Raw genomic sequence first — 25581 nt, forward strand, 5'->3', positions numbered from 1 at the left:
GAGGTTCCTGAGGAAAATAGCAAACATAAAGAGGACGGACAAAGTACGAAACACTCAGACAAAAACTAAAACTAGTACCAATCAATGAAAAAATAGTAGAAGGACAACTTAGATGGTTCGGACACGTGTGTAGAATGTTGAACGAGAGACTAACAAAACGAGTGTTCGAAACGAGAGTGCAGGGGTAAAACAAAAGAGCAGGACAAGAGTTATGTGGGTAGACGAAATCAGGAAAGAAGTCAAGAAGAAAGGATTGACTTTGGAAAGTGCAAGAAAGCCAACACAAGATCGGAAAGCATGAAGACTACAATGCCAAACTCAACTCCGCCGGCCTTACACCTAAAGGTAAAAAGGCTTAATAGGACTAACTAAGTAAGTAAAATCCTGTCATGTACATATAGGGTGTTTGGTAAAGAATAGGCCATAGCTTAACCTTAGACTCCTGAGGTTAAAATAGGTCGATTTAAGCTAACTTACCTTAGTACGCAAGTTGATAATAATCGAAATACAGGGTGTCACAGTTAAACTTTTAGTTATTCTTGAATATTTCCTAACAGGCATGGGATACTAACACGAAATTTGGTAAGCTGGGGTTTTTTGGGACGAGAAATCTAAATTCTCCACCAAAAATGATTTCTTACCCAGAGGGTGCCACGTATGGGCTTTCAGCGCTCATTTAATAGGTTCAGTTTTTTTTATTACCCACTCTACATACTTTTTGAATCAAATCTTTTATTCTCTTAATATTTTTACTTAAAAATAGGTATACTACATTCATCTCGCTAAACTCGACCGTTTTCGAGATAAACGCATTTTAAATCTGCAAGACAACATTATTTTTTGCATAATATGATTGTAGTTACACCCGAAAAATAACTTAACCATAAAAATTTACAAAAATGTATTTCAAATTTCTTCAAATTGAATTTGCCATTCAATGACATAAATATGAGAACTGGCAAAATTATTATGGTTTCAAGTTTATTTTTCGGGTCTAACTACAATGATATTATGCAAAAATGTATGTTGTATCGCAGATTTAAAGAGCGTTTATCTAGAAAACAGTTAAGTTTAGCGAGATGAATGCAGTGTAACTTTATTAAGTAAAAATAGCAGGAGAAAAAAAATTTGATTCAAAAAGTCTGCAAAGAGGGGGATAAAAAAATTGAACGTATTAAATAAGCGCTGAAAGACGTATGTGGCGCCCTCTGGGTAATAGTAATACATCATTTTTGGTGGCGATTTTAGATTTCTCATCCCAAAAAACCCCCGCTTACCAAATTTCGTGTTATTATCCCATGCCTGTGAGGAAATATTCAAGAATAAATAAAATAAAAGTTCAACATTTTAAGTTCAGAAATCTAATGTTAAGCTATGGCCCATTCTTTACCAAACACCCTGTATATGTACTTCCTATACTTCCTATGTTGTCCACTTTTGAACATATATATAAGCTTACTCGAAGTTTGTCGAAAAATTTTTGTTAGGTATATATGTAAACATTGTATAATTAATTACGCACAAGTCCTGTAGTCGGTTCAGTTCGGCTATTCCTATTCCGTTCCGCGGAACCTTAAGTTCGTTTTACGGCTACTGCTAGCGTCAATTTCTCGCCCGTGGAGCCGTAGCCTTAGAAACACATATTTTGTATGTACAAAGGAATACCGGTAACAAAGCTTCCAGTTGCTTATTTGCATTTTGTAAACTTTTAAAACAGGGAATTAACGGATTAAAACCTTAAGCCCACGAAATGGAGTTCATACATCGTTAACAAACTTTAGAGAACTCAAAACGTACTAATAATAATAAGCTTAATTTAGACATTAAAATTATTTGAGATAAAATAGTCATATTGACATAACTTTCCTATTTATAGTGGTTACGGTTTGGTTCGAATATAATTTCTGATCCAATTTTGCTAAATAATAGCAAACAATTACGAAGAACTAAAAGTGCATTAATTATATCTAATCCTTATAAGTTCTACACTAGCAAACTTGTTTAACAATTTAATGTTAAGTTGAATTCAGGAACTGTTGCATTAGTTTCTTTGTTTACTGTTTCAAATTCTAGATCTAGATTATTTGGTTTCTGTTTGAAGTGATTCGATTGATGGTAACGAAATTATGTGAAATATATACTAGGCTTATAAGGCATACGGAAATTAATAACTGTTGAACAGTTAATTGTTTTATTTGAGTAAATTTCTAGCAACATAATGCGATGTTCATTAAATCACTAATTAGAACTGATTTGAGATTACTAAATAACATATAATATAACATAAATATATGCCACTAACAAAAAACAACTTCATAATGATACAAGCAAACAGGAAGAAAAAAATGTTTAGACGATTTTTTGTATATAAAAATCAATATCATATACAGGGTGTTTCATTAATAATTGTCCATATAGTAACTGGAGAAACCTTAGCACAAAATACGAAGATTTAACCTAAAACACTTAAATAAAATATGGTTCCTTACTGAGTTACAGGGTGTTTTATCTAAAAATTTAAAAACTATTTTTGCTCAACATTTTAAAACTATTCGACGTATCCTTTTTATACTTGGCAGAAAGTGCGACTAATATACACCCTACTAAATTATGATAAACAAACGTTTCTAGCTACTACCAGAGGCGTACGACAGGGGGTAGTGAATGGTTGACCCTTCTCAAATTCTACGCCACTGGTGGAATTACTATTTTGATGCCATTTTTAGATTCTCCAATACTTTCTACGTAAATAATATACTCCTCATTGGTAACGATAAAGTCATTAGTTTTCGAGATATTTGAACTTAAATATGAAACGGCACAGTTATTTTGATTAATTTATGATATATGATTCATATATGATTAAAATTTAAAATTATTTGTACCCAGTACTTTAAAACTATTTGGCGTATCCTTATCATACTTGGCAGAAAATGTAGGTAGTGTACACCCTACTAAATTAAGATAAATACACGTTTCTAGCTACTATCAGATTCGTACGACAGGGGATAGTGGCTGGTTGACCCTTCCCAAATTCTACGCCACTGACGAAATTGCTATTTTAGTGTAATTTTTTGATTTTTCAATACTTTTTATGTAAATAATATACTCTTCATTCGTAACGATAAAATTATTAGTTTTCGAGATATTTGAAATTAAAAATGAAGCGACACAATCCATTAATCAAAATAACCGTGTCGTTTCATTTTTAACTTCAAAGATCTCGAAAACTAATGACTTTATCGTTACGAATGAAGAGTATATTATTTTCATAGAAAGTATTGGAGAATCCAAAAATTGAACTAAAATAGCAATTCCGCCAGTGGCGTAGAATTTGGAAAGGGTCAACCATTCATTTTCCCCCTTCGTACGCCTCTGGTAATAGACAGAAACGTTTGTTTAACATAATTTAGTAGTTTGTACAGTACCTATACTTCCTGCCAAGTATGAAAAGAATACGTCGAATATTTTTAAAATGCTGAGCAAAAATAGTTTAATTTTTAGGTAGAACACCCTGTAACTCAGTAAGGAACCACATTTTATTTAAGTGTTTTAGGTTAAATTTTCGTATTTTGTGCAAGGTTTCTCCAGTTACTATATGGACAATTATTAATGAAACACCCTGTATACCTTTATTATATTATATCAAGCAATATTGCGAACAATATCAGGAAATCATAAAATTATGTCATCAGGTAGGTAGCAATAAGAGTGCTTCCTTGATGTCGTGTTCTATTGGGTGTGAACAGAAGGGCTGAGGGTTGCAATCGCCCCTGCAATATTGTACACATCGCCAGGCTGCTTACAATGAGGGACGACATTAAAGATAAGAACCTTTACCAATCTTTATGAAATCAATGCAACAACGATTTTCCGTTATGTTTTGCTCTTCTATTTATATAAAAGAATGCAGACAACGATTGTTGAAAAAGCTCAAACTGTATTTCTAGTTTTCTTATTATAATATAGTCCAGTAGTCAGCGACAAAAATGCAACTCAACCTTTAAAAACCATAACTACTAGACAATGCGAAAACGGCGGGTTCGTTGGAAAAAATATTCCCATGAGATTTTTTTGCATAAATCACATTCGTGAGACACCCCAGAATAAGGTTCAAGAAGTCGCCCACGCGAAAAGTGGTCCAATTTTTTTTAACAATTTTTTTTTATCTAATTGCAAAAATCAATATTTTTGGCCCGGAGAAATTTTTTTTAGATTTTTCGGACCATTCCGGACAGAAAAGGTCTCATAATTTTTCAAAGCTGATCATGTTCGAGTTATAAGCAATTTAAAATTTGAAAAACGCGAAAATGGCCATTTTTAAGACTTAATAACTCGGTTAAAAATGATTATTTTGGAAGTCAGAAAGTGACTAAGTCAAATTTAAAGCCCCCTTCATGATCCTGAAGAAATTTGTGTCATTAATGTATTACTAAGCTCTTATTTTTAATTATTAATATTGAGCGGTAAGATCGTATTGACGCGGCTGTAAATGTGAGTGCAAGTGAGATGCGCCATTGGACTGCCTGAATGGCATCTCTTTCGCAGTCATCATGGACAGCCGCCTAATACGTGCATGGCGCTCAATATTTTTACTTAAAAATAACAGCTTAGTAATCAAATAATGACAAAAATTTCTTCAGGATCTTGTAGGGGGGAGGGGGCTTTAAACTTTGATTTAGTTATTTTCTGACTTTCTTAGTAATAACTTCTAACCGAGTTATTAAGCCTTGAAAATCGCCATTTTTCGTTTTTTTTTTTCAATTTTAAAATGCTTTTACCTCGAAAACGATTAACTTTAGAGAAACATTATAAGAGACCTTTTTTATCCAGAATGTTCCAAAAAACCTAAAAAAAATTGTTCCGGTCAAAAATATTGATTTTTGCAATTTGATTAAAAAAAATTGTTAAAAAAATTTGGACCACTTTTCGCGTGGGCGACTTCTTGAATCATATTCTGGAATGTATCACGAATGTGATTATGCAAAAAAATCTCATGGGAATATTTTCTCCAAAGAACCCGCCGTTTTCGCCTTGTGTATACGGACACGTTGAATTTTGCTGAGAATTTCAATTTTGGGACCCCAAAAAAAATTCAAAGAAGTTTGGAACTCCTACCCCGGCTTACCCCTATAACTAGAGTTTCACGATATAATACAATATCATTACTTTTTAAGTATTGAGTATTGTATTGGTTATGCCATTGACTATCGTGTATCGATATCGGCAATACTTTCTTATAAAAATATCGTATTGATATTGATTTCAATACGATATCGACACAATACTTGATAAGATATCGACGTAAAAAGGATTAAATTAATAAAAAAAATTGATTCGTTATTCATTTATTTTTATTAAAAAAGTCTCTTAAAACATATAATAGGATACATTGTAACCTCACAAATATTATCCTTTAGAGTTTAGAGAGCTCTACATCCATATGTTCACACAAATGAGTTCTTTGATACTTGTATCTTTTAAATAGCATCTTTTATTCGTTAGTACCAGCGTTGCTTCAGAAAAAACCCGCTCGACTGGTACGGACGTCGCTTGGACACACAAAATATACCTAGTTTATCCGAGATAAAACGGAAAACACTACTATTTGGTTTCCACCGTAATAAAATATTTGTGTCTGGTCCAGGTCTTGGAGATTGCAAGTAGTTTTCAATTTCCTTTTCAAAATCATCGATATGATCTGATGTTTTTAAAAATAAAATATCGAAATTTATTGACTTATTGGGTTCATTGTCCTTCTCTCTCGCACTAAAGGAGCGTCTTATAATTCTTATAATATTTTAATAATTATTTTATTAAAAATGTATAATAGGCCTTATGCAGCACTCACGTGGCGTTTTATTTTTTTTATCGATATCGATATCCTCAATAATATAGAGGCAAGCGTATCGACAATACAAGAGTATTGTATTGATTTTCCATAATGAGTATCGTATCGACATTAATAATATTGCTAAAGTATGTATTGCATCGGTATCGTATTGATTTTCGATACGATATCAATACAATATCGATATTTTCATCGAATATCGTGAAGCTCTACCTAAAACGCCCTTCGAGGGGAGAAAAACGGAAAATATCGATTTATCAAGAATTTGTACGCCTCGTAGCAGAAACTAGCGTGCTCTCGGTTCACGCGGCTTGCAAGCGGCGTGCACGCCGCGGTTCAGCTCGAGTGTGCAGTGAATACATTCAACTCACGCACTACTGAACCACCAGCGATCGCACGCAGCGTGAACGCAGCTTTAAAAGACGCAAATGTGCATCGAGCCTAAAGCCAAGGAACTGCTTTCTTGTGGTATGTTTAGGTTAAATATTGTATATATATGGCTCAACCAACCAACCGTTCAACCTCAATTTATTGGAATGAAAATTACATATTTGTTTTTTGACGTTTCGATTTCCACTCCGCAAATATTTAATTTTTTTTTATAAAATAAGAAGTTATGGTAACCTATCATGTTTATCAAGTAGTAAATTTGGATAAAGATTTCAGGTCAATATATGTAATTTCTTATATTCATAAAAAATTGTTTGACGATTTCCGGATTCGGAATCTAAGGCTCGATCCACATTTGCGTGTTTTCAAGCTGCGGGAAAGCTACGTGCGATCACTGGCGGTTCAGTAGTGATGTTGATTATAGTTACTTTCGAGTATTCGTTACAAATCGTTACTTTTGTATAAAGTAATCATTTACAGTATTCGTTAGTTTGATTACTTTTGTTACTTTTGTATTTGAGTACTGGTAATGATATCGAGAATCGCATTTCTCAGTATTTCGTATAACACGATCTTCCAGTAAGAAAACCCTGTTGTTCATCTGTTAAACTTAGCCTCTGATTTATTAAGTATTGTAAAAATTTAGTTGTAAGTTTTAGGGTAGTATTTAACTAGTTGATACCTCTGTAGTTTTCTGGCTGCTTGTTATCTCTTTTTTGAATAGTAGAATTAGTTCGCTAGTACTCCATTCAAACAAACTGAGTGCCAAAAACAAACCCTCGAAACTCTAGAGGACGTACCTTAGCAGTAACCCTGGGCACCCAGGTGCTTCAGAGGTCGGTTCTGATTGCATATTCGTGTCCACTGACCCCAAATACCCCCAAATTAGAAAATCTGGCCCCTAATATACTGATCATGTTTATAAATTACAATTACAAGAAAATGAATTATAATTACAAGAAAAACAAAACAAAAATGATTAAAATCGGACTTTATCTTCCGATCCCGCAACGGGCCTAAAGATTATGAAAAAAAATGAAATTTTACCTTTTCTTCGGAAATTTTTATTTATCCTCCATGTATGTATTATTTATCGCTATAGTAAAATTTATTTACAGTTTGCATGGTTAAGTAATAAAAACAACAGTTTTACGCATCTAACGAATATCTTCCGATCCCGCAAGGTCAATCAAAATCTATAAATATTTGAAATTTTCGATGATTTTGATGAATTAAAAAACATTTAGTCATCTCATTTTTCTCCTACATTGTGAAGTTTTTCGCTTGTTTATATATTGTATGACAATACTTAAACAGCCCATAACTCACAACGAGGAGGTGGTTGCACTTCTAGATCCACACATACCCTTCTCTCCAATCAACCAATGAGTGTGATTTTTACATTATTTACATAGTAAATTTTTTTTCATGCTTGTATCCTGCTTTAAACGTCAACTTTGTATTGTGATTTGGTGGTAGAATCTGGCAGCATGGCCCTTGATTTAAGTGTTGCCCTTATGAGTCCATCTCTGGATTGGGGCCCACATACATTAGACCAGGGGTGACCAACTTAATCGGACTCGAGATCTACTGTCTGCCTTTCTAATTCTCTGGGATCTACTGACTAGGAATTTTTGTAATATTTAGGACGGGAATAGATAGGTAGGTAGATAATTTTTTCTTGCCATCGATCGACTGACCTAGGGGTCGCGATCGACGGGTTGGCCTCCCCTGCATTAGACAATGCTTCCGTGACCAACTTTTAGGCACCTCTCATCAGCTTGCTTATATCAGGGATAGTTTTGTACATTCTAGTCTGGTATGTCGCCCGATGTAATGCAAGAACTTATATCTTCATTTGACACTTCAAAGAAGTGGGGGAGAAGATAGTTTTGCAACAGTCTGCAATAGCTTTGCAACATTATATTCCAGTCTATTATTTCAGTTTAGTCCCGTGCTTCAAAATTTCAAGTAGTAGGGAGAAAGGACACACATTAGAGAGCTAGGGCTAAGGAGAGTGTTAAAAGCCGGATAGACTAAAGCCAAGGGCAAACGTATTAGAAATTTCATCCCTCCTACTTTAAATTTTGAAGCACAGGACTACACTGAAATATTAGATTGGAATGTTGCAAAACTATCTTCTCCATCAGTTCTTCAAAGCGTTTCAAATGAAGATATAAGTTCCTACATTATATCAGGCAACACGCGAGACTGAAATGTACAAAACTATCCCTGTCATACGCAAGCTGTCTAGCGGTACGTAGAGTTGGTCACGGAAGTATCGTCTTATGTATGTGGGACCCAATCAAGAGATGGATTCATCAAGGCACCAAATCAAAATTCAAAGTTGACGTTTAAAAGCTGGATACAAACAAATGAAAAAGAAATGTACTATGTAAATAATGTAAAAACCATACACTCATTGGTTGTATGGAGAGAAGGGTGTGGGTGGAGTAAAAAGTGCAACCACCTTCTTGTTGTGAGTTCTGGGTCGTTTAAGTATTATTATACTATTATATAAACAAGCGAAGAGCTTCACAATGTAACAGAAAAATGAGATAACTAAATGTTTTTTAATTTATCAAAATCATCAACAATTTCAAATTTTTATAGATTTTGATTGACCTTGCGGGATCGGAAGATATTCGTTAAGTGCGTAAAACTATTGTTTTTATTACTCAACCATGCAAACTGCAAATAAATTTTACTATAGCGATGAATAAAATGTACATGGAGAATAAATAAAAATTTACGAAAAAAAAGGTAAAATTTCATTTTTTCATCATCTTTAGGCCCGTTGCGGGATCGGAAGATAAATTCCAATTTGAATAATTTTTGTTTTGTTTTTCTTGTAATTACCAATCGCAACTTTTCCGCACTATAGCGATACTGGATTATCAACTTGACTTTTTTTCGCACCACCCTATTGGGCATGTACCACGGTGCATTTGTGATATTGCGGTGATATTGCGGAAGGTCTTCGCTTGGAATCTCTCCAGGATATTGGATCTCGACGCAGATCCCCTCAGTTGGATACCATAGCTCCATATTGGCTTAATCACTGCCTTGTATACTAAAATTTTATTGTACAAACTCAGTTGTGACCTTTTCCTATCAGCCAGTACATTTTATTGAGTTTCAGACCCAACTGTTTTCTTTTCGTGAATATGTATTTCTTCCACGTTAATCTGCGGTCCAAGTGCATACCCAGTTATTTTACATCATCCCTTTGTTGTAGTACTTGATTATTTAATGAGACGGTTGGGCACGTACCTTTTGATTAGTGAACGTTATATGTACTGACTTGCTTTCGTTTACTTTAATTCGCCATGTTTGTAACCAGATCTTTCTTCTATCGAGATTTGTCTGGAGCAGTTGCGAGGCGATGTACAGGTTTGAGTGAGCTGCAATGATTGCTGTGCCATCTGCATATGTGGCTGTGATGATGTTTTGTAGAGTAGGTAGAGAACTAGTCCAATAACACCATATAAATATACAATATTTAAGCCAGAGAAATATTTCAAACACCCATCATAACCCCCAAAAAAAATAGCGGCTTGAAATTTAGATGTCACGTAAACTTATCACTTTGCACGTTGACAGCTTGAATTTACTAATTTGGTAATATGTAATTAATGTTTTTTTTTTCGGAAGCAGGTATTTCGTACTTGAAAAACTACGCATTTCGTAGTTTTTCACTCATCAGGAAGAAATCGTCAGAACCTCAAATTGAAAAGGAACAAACCATCCACCTTTTATGGCAAGGTATAAGGCAATTATTATATGACACAGTATACCAGTCTACCCTTGTACCGAGCTTTACATAACGAGAGGAGACTTCTCATCGATGGCGGTTTAAGTAAACTGCAAATACAAGCTTACTGGAAACTACAGGACGATGTTAGACCCTTTTCAGACAAGGATACTAGCATACTGTATCCCAGATACGCGTGTCCGAGACACGCAGCTTTTACATAGACTCAAATGGAGCTTTTCACACGGGACGCATGACGCATGGCGAATTCAGTATCTCGGTCCTTTCTGTCGCCGGCGACTAAGCGTACGGCTCCACAAGCGAGAAATTGACGCTAGCAGTAGCCGTAAAACAAACTTAAGGTTCCGGGGAACGGAATAGCAATAGCCGAACTGTACCGACTACAGGACTTGTGCGTAGTCGGTTCAGTTCGGCTATTCCTATTCCGTTCCGTGGAACCTTAAGTTCGTTTTACGGCTACTGCTAACGTCAATTTCTCGCCCGTGGAGCCGTACGCTAAGTGTGTATGCCAGATGCAGAAGAAACAAATGAACGCTTTCAGACACTGATACTTTTGCACCACATTCCATAGACGCACGAGTTTTTGTCGAATAGTCGAGTTTCTATCGAATCTTATCTATACGTAAACATACGATGGGAACAAATAAAGGTTCTTCTCAGAACCAACTGACTAGAGATCTCGGACCGTATATTCGAATCTGTCACCTTAACATCGAGGGTATAAGCAAGGCAAAGTGCCAAGTGTTGCAAAAAATCCTACACGATAACAACATTGACCGTGTTGCCATACAAGAGACCCATACTAAAGACAAAGTCCAGCTTGATTTAAGGGGAAAGATACTTGGCTACGATTTACTGGGAGCCACTTATGATAAGCATTACGGCGTCGCAACCTACATTCGCTGCAATATAGAAAATGGTTTCCTGCTTTCTGCTTCCAATGAAAATAAATACATGAAGTGGTCACCAAAATTGGAGAGATTACCATAGTTAACATAATACAAACCTCCAGCCACTACATGGAACCCAGAAGTGCTAAAGACTCATCCACATCCTACTATATACATCGGCGACTTCAACAGCCACCACGAAATGTGGAAGTACACCACGAATGATGAAAATGGGGAGGCACTAGTAGAATGGTCCGAAGAGCAAAACACATATCTAGTTTTTGATGCCAAAGACAGAGGAACATTTAAATCAGCTGCATGGAAAAAAGAATATAACCCAGACCTATGTTTTGTCTCAAAAGATACCAATGACAAACCACTAACAACTGCGAGAAGTGTCCTTGCAGACTTCCCACATACTCAACATCGTCCTGTGCTTATCACCATCGGAATATCAATTCCAATAATTAGATCATGCCCTCGACCCAGGTGGAATCTTGAAAAAGCAAACTGGGAGAAGTTCTCTGAACAACTAGACCGCAAACATTACGAGAGGTTTGTGGGTGCAGTAATAAGCGCTGCCAAAGAAACCATCCCTAGGGGGTATCGCAAAGAATATGTGCCCGGATGGACTGAAACATGTGAAGACTTATACGCGAAGATTCTCGAAAGTAGTGACCGAGAAATAGCCGACGAGCTTTTACGCAACATCGATACAGCTAGACGCCAAAAAATGGATAAAGACTGTCGAAAACTTTAACTTCAAAAAATCAAGCCGGCAGGCATGGTCCCTGTTGCGGAAAATTGGAGGAGTTAACCAGCTGGACTCCAGAGAATCTAAAATGTCTCCTAACAAGGTTGCCTCCCATATAGTATCTCTGTCCAGAGCTCCACGAGATCGAACACATACTACCAACGTGAAAAGAGGCTTATGGGCATTAAAACAAATGAACAGAACGAACTCCGAAATTCAGCAAGAATACTTATTTCTGAAATCACACATGCGCTGAAAGAAATGAAATCAGGTAAAGCACCTGGGTTTGATGGTATCCATCCTGAGTTCTTGATACACAGTGGTGCATACACGAAACAGTGGCTTGCAATGGTCTTTAGTGATATACTTCAGTCAGGTAACATTCCTTTCTCACTTAAGCGAACAAAGATAATTGCAATTCCGAAACCGGGCAAATCAAACGATAAGCCAGAAAACTACCGCCCCATAGCTCTACTCAGCATGGTATATAAACTATTAGAAAAGCTTCTCTTTAACAGAATTAGTCACAGGATACTAGAAAATGTCCCCATTGAACAAGCTGGCTTCCGCCCTCATCGAAGCTGTACGGACCAAGTGCTGTCATTAACAACTTTTATAGAAGTTAGTTTTCAAAAGAAACAAAAGACAGCAACAGTATTTATAGATCTAACAGCAGCATATGATACTGTTTGGAGACAGGGATTAATATATAAACGGGCCCGTATTATCCCCTGCAGAAAGATAATTAACCTCATTGACAACATGCTGACAAACAGAGCCTTCCAGGTTATAATGGGAAAGGAGACGAGTAGACAGATGAAACTTAACAATGGCCTTCCACAGGGTTCTGTCCTTGCCCCTTTACTTTTCAGCCTCTATATTACTGACATGCCTGAAACCGAATCTCGAAAGTTTGGATGTGCTGACGACTGGACCCTTGCAACAAGCCACCAATCTTTAGAAACTACAGAAATCACTCTCATGAATGACTTATCCATCCTCAGCGAATACCTTAAGAAATGGAGACTACAACCAAATACTACAAAAACTGAAGTATCAGCTTTTCATCTCAACAACAAGCTGGCAAACAGAGAATTGGGAGTGTATTTTAATAACAAGCTGTTGAAACACAATAAATACCCGAAATACCTTGGGGTTACTCTAGACAGAAGGCTCACATTCAGAGAACACCTGACGAAAACAGCAGCAAAATTGAAAACACGCAACAATATAATACAGAAACTCTGCGGCACTACATGTAGCTCCACAGCATCAACTTTAAGATCCTCTGCTCTTGGCCTGATATATCCGGCGGCAGAATACTGTGCACCACCAGTGTGGCTAAATAGCAGGCACACCCACCTGGTCGAAACCCAACTAAACCGTGCTATGCGTATGATAACAGGCACAATTAAGCCCACCCCTACAATGTGGCTACCTACCCTTAGTAATATAGCACCACCCAACCTACGCCGCGAACATGCATTGGTTAAAGAATATAACAAAATAATGGACAGTCGCTAGCTTCTAGTCCACAACGAAATCCCCGATATTCTTGGAAACCGTCTCCGATCCACGTTACCCCCTCTACAATCTGCTCAAGTGCTGCAGCAATCCAACTTTGACTTAAATACCCGATGGAGAGAAGATTGGGAAAGTAAGACAGATCCACATTACCATAGTCTACTGGACATCATAGGAAAACCTAGCGAATTTGAACGTCCCCGTAAGATTTGGGCAGCCCTTAATCGAATTCGAACAAACTGTGGAAGATGCGCCGACTCCCTTACAGATGGGGTAAACTTCCCTCGCCTTCTTGTGACTGCGGCGCTGCAAGACAGACGATCAGTAACATTGTTCAGGACTGCCCACGCAGAGCATACACAGGCGACCCTATAGACTTTGTAATGGCAACCGAAGGGTCAAGCGAATATATAAAAAAACTGGACATCTGTTTGTGATGCATTGTATAACGCATAAATCTAAATATATCCTGTGATGTACTTAAGCCATACGCTAAAAAAAAGCTGACGCTATGAGATGCAAAGTGGCGTAATCCACAACCCACAATTTTACCAAAATGTTTTTATTACATTAGAGAGTTTTTAAGCCCCTTATTTCAGCAACGTTAAACGTTATACGCTATTCTGCTCATGCGCATTAACTGAAAAACAACGTATTACTTTATTAGCTGATAAGGTATCCCCTTATTTAGATAGAAATAAGGTTCACGTTATTAAGGGATTACGTATTTGTAAGATTGCCAAATGTCATATATCTAAATAATAAAAAACGAAAAAAAAGTCATATGAGCTGAACCAAAGACAACTAGAATAAAAAATATAGTAACGATGTATAAAATTGTAATCAAAATTTGTTTTTCTTAAAAACTATCAGCTAATAAACATATTATATACTTGAATATAATCTGCTTGGCATGGCCCTGGTAGAATAATTCTAAATTACACCATTTCTTGAGAAATCTGACACTGGATTGAATTGTCTTGATAAACTTAGGATGGATGTTTTGTGTTCCTAAAGTAGTAAATTGTCTTTGGTGAACGTCTTAATACATTTTCTTCCATTATGGCAAATAATTCAATAAAATAAGTTGTAGCACACAACTGCCGTTTTATAGGTTACTGTTGCCAAATGTCAATTACCGTTAATCTGTGTGCGTATTTTCAGAAGGGTTTCAAAAACTATTTTAAGCAAACACGTTATCCCTTATTTATCACTCAGTGCGCATGACAATTATAACGTTTTACGTTTCTTCTTCTTTAGGTGCCGTGTCTGTATTCAGACGTTGGCCGTCATCATGTTTACAATTTCCTGAAATCTCTCTCTATCGGCTGCTGCGCAAAATAATTCTTCTACTGTGCAGCCACACCATTGTCTAATATTACGCAGCCATGAAAGTTTCTTTCGACCAATCCATCTCTTTCCCTCCACTTTTCCTTGTATTATAAGGCGAAGCAGATGGTATTTAGGTCCTCTAATTATATGGCCGAAGTATTCTGTTTTTCTCCTCTTTATGATGCTTATGAGCAGACGTTCCGAATTCATCATTTGAAGAACACCTTCATTGGAAGTGTGCGAAACCCACGATATCTTTAGGATTCGTCGATAGCACCACAATTCGAATGCTTCTATTTTGTTTAGCATTGTGGTTTTTAACGTCCATGTCTCACAACCATACAATATGATAGACCACACATAACATTTCAGCACCTTTTTTCGAATATTCATCGACAGGTTTCTATTACATAAAACTGGTTTCCAGGTCATAAAAGCCTTCCGTGATCGTTTCGATTAACGTACGTCAAAAAGTAGAGGGTCTAAAATCTCTCTATTAAAGTTATCCCTTATTTAAGTATTTTCAGATGCAGAGTGGCTCGAGCAACGAATGCTCGAGTATTTTGGGCCAAGTAACAAACGATGAGTAAAATATACGTTCTAACAATGAACGCCAAGCAGACAAAATTTATGGGAGTATCGAAAACTCTGAAATAACGGGAAACTTCTAATAAACGGAACCAATCTCGAACGAGGGTATAAATATAAGAAGTGAGATGAGGTTGCAAGAAGCAAAAATACAGCTCGAAGACATGGACGACGAAAGAGAAATTGATTGACATGGAAACTCTTTCAAAAATTGAAAGAAAACAAAGCTTCTGGATCAGGTGGCATACCTTCTGAACTTTTAAAACATGGCGAAAAAATCTGACCTGTAGTATAAGTAGGTTAGTAGAAGTGATTTGGAAACAGGTGAAACTTCCAGAAGACTGGAACTGGAACGTAGGTATAATTATTGTACCTATTAACAAGAAAGGAGACCAAATAGTTTGTGATAACTACAGAGGCATTACCCTGTTAAACGCGACCTACAAATTATTGTCCTACGTTCTTTACGATCGACTGTCGGAATATTGTGAAAGCATAATAGGCAAATGCCAGTGTGGGTTTCGCAAAGAAAAGTCTACTATCCATCAAATATTTCTTCTAAGACAAGCTTTGGAAAAAACATATGAGTATGGAATTGATACTCACCATTTGTTTGTGGATTTTAGATCTGCTTATGACAGTGTTGACAGAAACGCATTATATAAAGCCATGGTTGAATTTAATATCCCAATACACTTACTGATGTTGGTGAAAGCAACTCTCTCAACAGTCGAGTGTAAGGTTAGAGTGCAGAATGGAATATCAAGAACTTTCCAGACACAACCAGTACTTCGACAGGGAGATAGCCTATCGTACGTTCTATTCAACATTGCCCTAGAGAAAGCTATTAGAGAATCTGGAATAACAACAAGAGGGACCATTATTAATAGAAGTGTACGAATACTAGCGTATATGAAGGTCACAAATAATATTCAAGTAGCAGAACCTGAAGATCTAACGGTTGGAACAAAAACTTTCCAAGGAGTAAGAGAGTTCGTATATCTATGTACACAAATCAACCAAAGTGATACAGTAACTGCAGAAATTAACCGACGTATTATTAGACCAGGGCATTTAGCACAAAAACACCCGAATAAATAATTTTTTAAATATAGCACCTAGAGACTTGCAGTTTTTTGCATTATGTTCAGGATGACGTCAGGAAAAAAGTCTACTGTTCAAAAATGGGTGGAAATGCATAATTGCACTGTAAATTGCATAAAATGCATCCAAAATTGCATAAATATAAAAATAAAGTCAAAATCAGTATACTAAGGAACAAAATTTATTATTTGGGGGGTTTTTGGGGTCACTGAATACGATTACGCCATCAGAACTGATCCCCGGATCACCTGGTACTCAAGGTCACGGCAAGAGACGTCGTCTTCTGGACTTTCGACTAATTTCGGCACTGAATTACTCGGAGGAACTACGGAACGGAGAACTGGACTACTCGGGGGGTTTTTGAGGTTGTTAAACACGAAGATTCCGTCAGGATAGACCTTAGGATCGCCTGGTGCCCAAGGCCACTGTAAGGGACGTCATCTTCTGTAGTTTCGAGGGCTTTCGGTATCAAATTGATGCAAACGGATTACTTACGGGTTTTTGAGGTCGCTAAACACGAATATGCCATCAACACCGACTCCCTGTGCACCTGGAGCCCAAGCTCACTGCAAGGGGCGTCCTCTTCTGGAGTTTGAGAGATTTCGGCATTTAATTGATAAAAATGGATTACTCGGGGATTTTTGAGTCGTTAAACACGAATATGCCATTAGAACAGACCTCTCGATCACCTGGTGCCCAAGTTCACTGCAAGGGACATCATCTTCTGGAGTTTCGATGGCTTTCGGTATTAAATTGATGCAAACGGATTACTTACGTGTTTTTGGGGTTGCTAAACACGAATATGATATCAGAATTGAACTCTGGTGTATCTAGTGACCAGGATCGCTACTAGGGCACGTCATCTTCTGGAGTTCCGAGCGTTTTCGGCATAAAATGGATCCAAATGGATTACTCGGGGAGTTTTTGAGGTCGCTAAACACGAATATGCCATTAGAACAGACCCACCGAGCACCTGGTGCCCAGGGTCACTGCAAGGGAGGTCATCTTCTGGAGTTTCGAAAAATTTCGGCATTAAATTGATGCAAATGGATTACTGAGGGGTTCTTGAGGTCGCTAAATACGAATATGCCATCAGAACCGAATCCCAGAGAACCTGGTGCCCAAGGTAATTGCTAGGGGCGTCATCTTCTGGAGCTTCGAGAGTCTTCGGTACTAAATTGATGCTAACGGATTACTCATAGGTTTTTGGGTTTGCTGAACGCGAATACGCCATCAGATTTCACCCTCGGAGCACCTGGTGCCTAATGCAGGTCATCTTCTGTAGTTCCGAGGATTTTCGGATTGAATTGATGCAAACGGATTACTTACTAATCGGATTTTGGCGTTGTTGAACACGATTGCGTCATCAGAACAGATACCAGAGCATCTGGTACCTAGGGCACGTCATCTTCTGGAGTTTCGAGGGTTTTCGGTACTTAATTGATGCAAATGGATTACTTATGGGTTTTTGGGGTTTCTGAACATAAATACGCCATCACAACAGACACCGGAGCACCTGGTGCCCAAGTCACGTTATCTTCTGTAATTTCGATAGTTTTCGGTACTAAATTAGTGCAAACGGATTACTCTTGAGTTTTTGGGGTTGCTGAATATGAATATGCCATCAGACCCAACCCACGCAGCATCTGGAGCTTAAGGCAGGTCATCTTCTGGAGGTTCGAGTGTTTTCGGTACTAAATTGATGAAAACGGATTACTTTGGGTTTCTCAGGTACCTGAACACGAAAACGCCATCAGAACAGACACCGAAGCACCTGGTGCCTAAATCACGGTATCTCTTGGAGTTTTGAGAGTTTTCAGTACTAAATTGATGAAAAATGGATTACTTTTTGGTTTTGGGGTTGTTGAACACGAATATGGCTTACATGAGGAATTCTGGAGTATATAGTGATTACGGTAATCACTAATAATGTCAAAGCATAATAAAACTCATGTAAAAAAATTAAATAGATCAACATAGTAGTGTTCGTATTCCGTAAAACCCATGAGCAATTCGTTTACATCAATTTAGTACCAAAATTTTTTCTGATGATATACCTTAGGCACCAGGTGCTCCGGTGTTTGTTCTGACGGCGTATTTGTCTTCAGCAACCCCAAAAACCCATGAGTAATCCGTTTGAATCTATTTAATGCCGAAAACCCTCGAAACTCCAGAGGATAACGTACCTTACGCCCAGATGCTTCGGTGTCTCTTCTGATGGCGTATTTGTGTTTAGCAACCCCAAAAACCCGTGAGTAATCTGTTTGCATCAATTGAGTACCTAAAACTTTCGAAACTCCAGCCCTCGAAACCCCAGAAGATGACGTGCCCTAGTAGCGACCATGGGCACCAGGTATTTCCAAGTTCAATAATGGTGGCATATTCGTATTTAGGGACCTCAAAAACCCGTTAGTAATCCGTTTGCATCAATTTAATACCGAAATCCCTCGAAACTCCAGAAGATGACGTCCCTTGCAGTGACCTTGGGCACCAGGTGATCCGGTGGTCTGTTCTGATGGCATATTCGTGTCTAACACCACAAAACCCCCGAGTAATCCATTTTTATCAATTTAATGCCAAAATCCCTCAAAATTCCAGAAGAGGACGTCCCTTGCAGTGACCTTGTGCTCCAGGTGCACAAGGGGTCGGTTCTGATGGCATATTCTGGTGACCTCAAAAAGCCTCCAGTAATCCATTTGCATCAATTAAATGCCGAAAACCCTCGAAACCCCAGAAGATGACGTGCCCTAGTAGCGACCCTGGGCACCAGGTAGTCCGAAGTTCAGTTCTGATATCATATTCGTGTTTACCGACCCAAAAACCCGTGTGTAATCCGTTAACATCAATTTAAGGCCGAAACACTCGAAACTCCAGAAGATTACGCGCCTTAGTAGCGATCCTGGGCACCAGGTACTCCTGAATTCAATTCTGATGGCATATTCGTATTTAGCGACCCCAAAAACCTGTAAGTAATCCGTTTGCATCAATTTAATACCGAAAGCACTCGAAACTCCAGAAGATGACGTCTTCCAGAAGAAGATACGCATCAGCCCTGCCGCGTATCTACCAGGTGAGTCGAAAAGTGCATAGTTTAGGGAAAAAATAAACTTTCCTGTAAAGTTTAAATGTGTGTTTAACTGTGTTTGAGTAATTAAGTTTAATTAAGTATGTGTTTGAGTAAGTCGTTTAGAAGTAATGTGTATAATGACAGGCGATTCTGAACAGCATAAGACCTTGTCAGGCGAGGGGAAATATTAGGGGTTTTTCCTAAAATTATTTTTTTTTGCACCGAACAAAGTTTTTTTAGGGTTTTTGAATCATTCCAAACAGAAAAGGTCTTTAGTGACTTAGGTTAATAGTTTTTGAAATATCCCCGCCGCCTACGGAAAGTATAACTCCGAAAAATGCCGTTAAGAGTAGAACTTTCAATGAAGGCCGCGAAAAATGATTATTTTCGATTATATGATTGTGAAAATTATAATCACTAATAAAGTGTTAGCGAAAAAATTTATTTTTTGAGCAGTATCGGCAAAAAACATCATTTCTGTTTGTGGGTCCACGAAAATTATAATTAGTAAAAAGTTCTCAGAAATAATTGTTTTCGTGGGCAGAAACAGAAAGGGAAATAATTGTTTTCGTCGGCATCTATTATGAACTAAATCTTTTCATTATAAATATTTTGGGAGTTATAATCTTCGCGGACACGTTTATAAAAAAAATTGTAATCGCCAATACTTATCAAAGAGTTATTATTTTCACTGGAAATGTATTAGGAATCACATTAATCATAGGTACCAGCGATATAAGCGATTAAAAATTTACAAAATCGCGAAATCGGCCATTTTTAACCCTGAATCGGACATTTAACTGAAAATTTCAATGTTACCAAGGTAGGTAGATATTATTTAAACATCGATTGATGAAATCCCGAAGAGTTTTTTGCAATACAATATCGAAAACCCCTTTGTTTTTTAATTGCTAATCAAGTGGGCGCGACACTGTAGTATAAGTGAGGACGTTTGTGTTTGCATAAATTCATTATCTCGAGAATGGGCAAATTTGAAGAGAAATTCTCAGACAGGTCGATTTTTATTTTTAAATTAGGACTTTTTGGCATATATATAATACTAGTGACGTCATCCATCTGAGCGTGATGACGTAATCGATGATTTTTTTTAAATGAGAGTAGGGGTTGTGTGATAGCTCATTTGAAAGGCTGTTTAATTCTCTATTCAGTAATATAAACATTAACATACTTATTTATACAGGGTGTGCAAAAAAATTTTTTTATTAAATTAATTTACACAAAAAGAAGAAAAAATTTTTTGGTACACCCTGTATAAATAATTATGTTATGTTTATATCGCTAAATAGAGAATTAAATAGCCTTTCAAATGAGCTATCACACAACCCCTACTCTCATTTAAAAAAATCATCGATTACGTCATCACGCCCAGATGGATGACGTCACTAGTATTATATATACGCCAAAAAGTCCTAATTTAAAAATAAAAATCGACCTGTCCGAGAATTTCTCTTCAAATTTGCCCATTCTCGAGAAATGAATTTATGCAAACTCAAACCTCCTCACTACACTAAAGTGTCACACCCGCTTGATTAGCAATTAAAAAACAAAGGGGTTTTCGATATTGTATTTTAAAAAACTCTTCGAGATTTCATCAATTGATGTTTAAAGAATATCTACCTACCTTGGCAACATTGAAATTTTCAGATAAATGTCCGATTCAGGGTTAAAAATGGCAGATTTCGCGATTTTGTAAATTTTTAGTCGCTTTTATGTCAAAAACTATTAACCTAAGAGAAAAGTTACTAAAGACCTTTTCTGTTTGGAATGATTCAAAAACCCTAAAAAAACTTTGTTCGATGCAATAAAAATTAATTTTAGGGAAAACCCCTAATCTTTCCCCTCGCCTGGCAAGGTCTTATGCTGTTCAGAATCGCCTGTCATTGTACACATTTCTTCTAAACGACTTACTCAAACACATACTTAAATTTAAATTTTGCAGGAGAAAGTCTATTTTCCGCTAAACTATGCACTTCTAGATTCACCTGGTAGATACACGTGCAGGGCTGATGCCTGCCAGGTCATGGTTTTTAGCCTTGGTGTGCTATGAATTATCACTATACAAATTTCTAGCCTTACAGGACGACCGTTACTCGGAGGGTTCACTAGCTCTTAGACTAGAAAACCAAGGCAAAGGAGAGGAAGGAATGGAAGCTGATTATGGAACAGACCATGACCCACCATGGGTTGTAAAGCCAATGATGATGATGATTAATAATTTTTATTCAATAACTCAAATTGTAGACATAGCAACACAAGAGCCTTTCCAAACTAACTGTGCTAGTGTCAATCAAAAACAATAACCTAAAATGTAGATATTTTAACTGGAAGCAAAGCATCACTTGCTAAAGGTGCGAAACAGCTGTCGTAAAACTAGTGTAAAAATTGATAAACCAAAAGTTTCCAGTGTTTTATTTACTGGATTCTTTGGTATGTTTCTAAATCTATGAATAATTCAACCCACAACACTACAAGCAGGATTAATATTCTCGTCAAGTTGACATTTTAATAGTTACGACCAAAAAGAGAAGTTGTCTTACAAGAAAAATCATTTCCATAGCTAATATTGAAACATTGTGATTCATGCTTATGTAAATCAGCGATTAACAGTTCATTACACGCCACGCCAAATTTATTTTCGTCACTCTTACTCACATTTTTAACAAGAAATTAAAAGAAGTCCATAGTCCTTGTGGTTGTACTTGAGTATTTTTAGTAATGATTTATGCATAAAACTAGAAAAATATCCGTGACTGAACAGATGTTCAAAATCGTCTTACATATTTTATTAATTTCTTCGTCCTTCGTTTGCAGCGATTTGGCAACGCTAACAAATCAACAATGTCGGTTTCAATTTTTGTTATCAAAATGTTGTTACGTTGTACATAAGAAATTACTCTTGCTGATAACTTGAATTATTCAGTCATTCAGTCATTGCTTAATTGCTTGCAGTGGAAACTAAATGTGTATTTGAAGAAGTATTTTTTTATTTGTGTCCAGTTTGTTGTGATTTTTTGTATGTAAAGTAAGTAGAGTTAAAATTATTTGATTCATGTAGCTGAGTGTGAGTGTCAACTACAATAACTGAGGTTTATCAGTGCCGGATTTACCACTAGGCCGCGGCCTAGGGCCGCAAGCAAAAGGGGGCCGCAGCTGTTTGTAAAAAAACTTTTTTTTTTTAAATTTAATTTTTATTTTCCAAAATTAATTAATAATTACCTCTACTGTAAATCGAGTACATTACTTTTGTATTGTGTAATATAAACAATAGGTACAATCTAATTAAACTAACCAACGTTCATATCAAAAATAAATATTACCACCTATTAATACTTATATACAGTTATTATTATTAAAATTTATTAATAAATAAAAAATTAACGTTTATTCAAGAATTTTACGTTTTCATGAGTGCATCTACTTCAAGATGGACCATGTGGGAAAACATTGTCAAAAAAAGCAATAACGAAAAGAAACTCCTTCCAAAAAGAGTACACGTTACCAGATGGGCTGCCAAATGGCATGCTGTAATAGTTATTTATGAAACAGTTCGTGAAGCATGCTTTTTGCGAACGCACGCGATTTTTAGAGCACGAGCTACAACGGAGCGAGTGCTATACATCGCGTAAGTTCGCAAAAAGTACTGCACGCACAGTTTCATACAATATTTTATCTACGATAAACAAATAAAAAAACTGTAACTCTTCGTCACTGGAATTCATTTCTATACTACAATTTTTAGAACTTTGACTTTTAAAAATCCTAACTACTTTCAAATCACAAAACTGTCAAAAAATTTGTTGTAAGTCATTGCTCATATTGTCATCACCATGACAACGCAAAAGTTAAGGATATTTGATTATATGAAAGTGTGCCAAAAAACCGATTGAAAGTTTGCGAAAAAGTAAATCCCATTTAAAATACATTGTTACTTCACGCACACTTTAAACCCTTCACGCACTACTATCTATAATGACAGTTTTCATAAAATAAAAACTTATACATAATATGACATAGAGTAGATAAAAGCTATTTTAGTACTACTGGAGCTACTACGATGCAATTAAAAAAATATCAGCCGATACAGGAGAAACAAATGTGAGCCGAGCTGAAGCTAATGGAATCAGTAAAACATTTATCAAATTAGATGCTATTCTACTAAACATGTGGTACGATATTTTACAACGCTTTGACAAGAGTAGCAAAACATTGCAAAAGACTGCTACAGACTTGAATGTGACTTGCAACATATACAAATCCCTTAAGGAAAGTGTTGAGTCTGAAAGACAACTTTGATTCCTATGAAATAGAGGAAAAGAGTTGTCTAAAAATGAAACCTATATTCTTGAAATACAAAGACGACCGAAAATACAAGCTCTCCCTGGCGAAGACAAAGAAGATGATTCCACTGAACCCCACTTTAATGGCAAAGAAGACTTAAAGATTAATACATTCAATGTTGTAATTGACAGGCTTTATTCAGAATTGAATAAAAGGTCCGAAGTTTATTTCAGCCTTAATGAAGAATTTGGATTTTTAAACAACTTATCGTCAATTTCCAATGAAGAAATCAGGGGAAAAGCTTGTATTTTGGCTAAAAAGTATCGAATCGACATAGACGGTGACTTTGGAGAAAAATGTGTAGGTACAGTTCAAAGGCTTTGTTGAAAGTATATTTGATGAAGATTTCTAAATTGTCTAGTTTGGCTAGTTTTGTTTCAAATGCTGAGCTTTTTTAAGCCTTAGACTTTAACGATTTGATTAAAGATTTTGCAGCCAAAAAAGCTGGAGTGTTTGAGTTTAGATATGAGATTTATTATGAATATGGAGTGGAGTGAGTGTCAATGTTAATCAGTAATACAACTTTATCCAAATTAAGAACATGACATTGACATTTTTCAGTATACCTAAGAGAATAATGTGAGAATTGACCGATCTACAGTTCATATTATTTTGCTTGTTCTTTTACTTATCATGTCTTTTCAACTCGGCTTTTTTTAGTCTTTTGTTGTCACCTGTACTTTACAACAATTAACTGCAATACTAATTTATAATATAATAATTTTAGCAATATCAATAATTTTTCACATAACTGCTGTTTGCTAACTTTTTGAATTATATATTTTCTATAAAAATAGAAATTGTTGATAGAGCTTTTTTGGGGTTTTAGCCAAATTTGTAAACCAAGATTATTTGATTAGCGAATACAACATTTCAATCTATTTATGTACCGTATTCAAATAGAACATTAGTGGCATTTCTATTTATTTATGTTATGCTTTGTTTGTTGTACCAATTTTAAAAAGTTAAATTAAAATAAACGTTATGTATTAATATGAATTGTGCTTTATGCTTTAATTACATAATCGTGAATTTAATTTCGATTCACGGGGTAATTTGGCCTAGGGCCGCAAGTATCCTAAATCCGGCACTGGGTTTATACTACGGGGAAATAAGAAATAAGCAAAAAATCTACATGAATCTAGGTATCTGACAAGTTTTTTAGTTATTGTAAACCTATAGGAAGAAAACCTACCTGTTTCCTGCCTAGAGTTCGCGTCGGTTTTTAATTAATAACAATTTAGTGCAAAAGACCCAATTTTTTGCACACCAGTAAAAAGCTAAATAGTTGCCATAAAATTACAAAATTTGATTTTTGTATGAAGATTTTTGAAAGTTCTATCTATCTATAAGCGAGGTTCCTACAGCCTCTGCCGCTTCTCGCATTTCGACCGCCATCGTATTGTGATGTTCATGTCATTGTTTTCTCTATGTTAACTTCTAATCCCCATTTTTTGTACTCTTCGATTAATTTCCGAGTCATGTATTCCAGATCGTCATATTCGTTGGCAATCACAATTTGATCATCAGCAAAACATAGAGTGTACTGTACAGGTTGTTATTATTTAATTGTATACCCATGCCGCTTCACTTCCGCTTCCAAAATTTTAATGCTTGTTCCAGATATATTTTGAAAAGTGTCGGCGATAGGCAGCATCCCTGCTTCAGTCCTTTGTCTACTACAAAACCTTTGGAAACGTTCGTTCCTATTTTAACTTTGGCGTTGGCGTTATCATATAGTTTTTCCACTGCTGTTATGAGATTTGAGTTGATGTTCGTTTGTCTTAGAGTGTTCCATAACTTGTTTTGGGGGATGCTATCGTAGGCCTTTTTTAGATCAACAAATAAAAAGTGGACTTCTTGATCTACAGCAACCTTTTTTTCTATAAGTTGAGTGATACAAAAAAGGTGGTCTATGGTCGATCTACCAGCTCTAAAACCCGCCTG

The 25581-nt window shown here is 36.4% G+C and overlaps 1 protein-coding gene across 4 annotated transcripts in view; it reads left to right on the forward strand.

Moving 5' to 3' along the window:
• The window catches only part of LOC114333243 (plexin-A4), a 933823-nt gene that overhangs the window by 405899 nt on the left and 502343 nt on the right, over positions 1-25581 (forward strand). The window contains exon 1 of one of the 4 annotated variants that reach the window (XM_050663389.1): positions 22202-22318. The exons of the other annotated variants lie outside the window; for them this stretch is intronic. The gene's annotated coding sequence lies outside the window, so the exon portion shown is untranslated. Of the gene's footprint in view, positions 1-22201; positions 22319-25581 lie in introns of those variants that run through there. 4 annotated transcript variants of the gene reach the window in all.

Source organism: Diabrotica virgifera, chromosome 10, assembly GCF_917563875.1.
Source record: "Diabrotica virgifera virgifera chromosome 10, PGI_DIABVI_V3a".
NCBI classification, from domain to species: Eukaryota; Metazoa; Arthropoda; class Insecta; order Coleoptera; family Chrysomelidae; genus Diabrotica; species Diabrotica virgifera.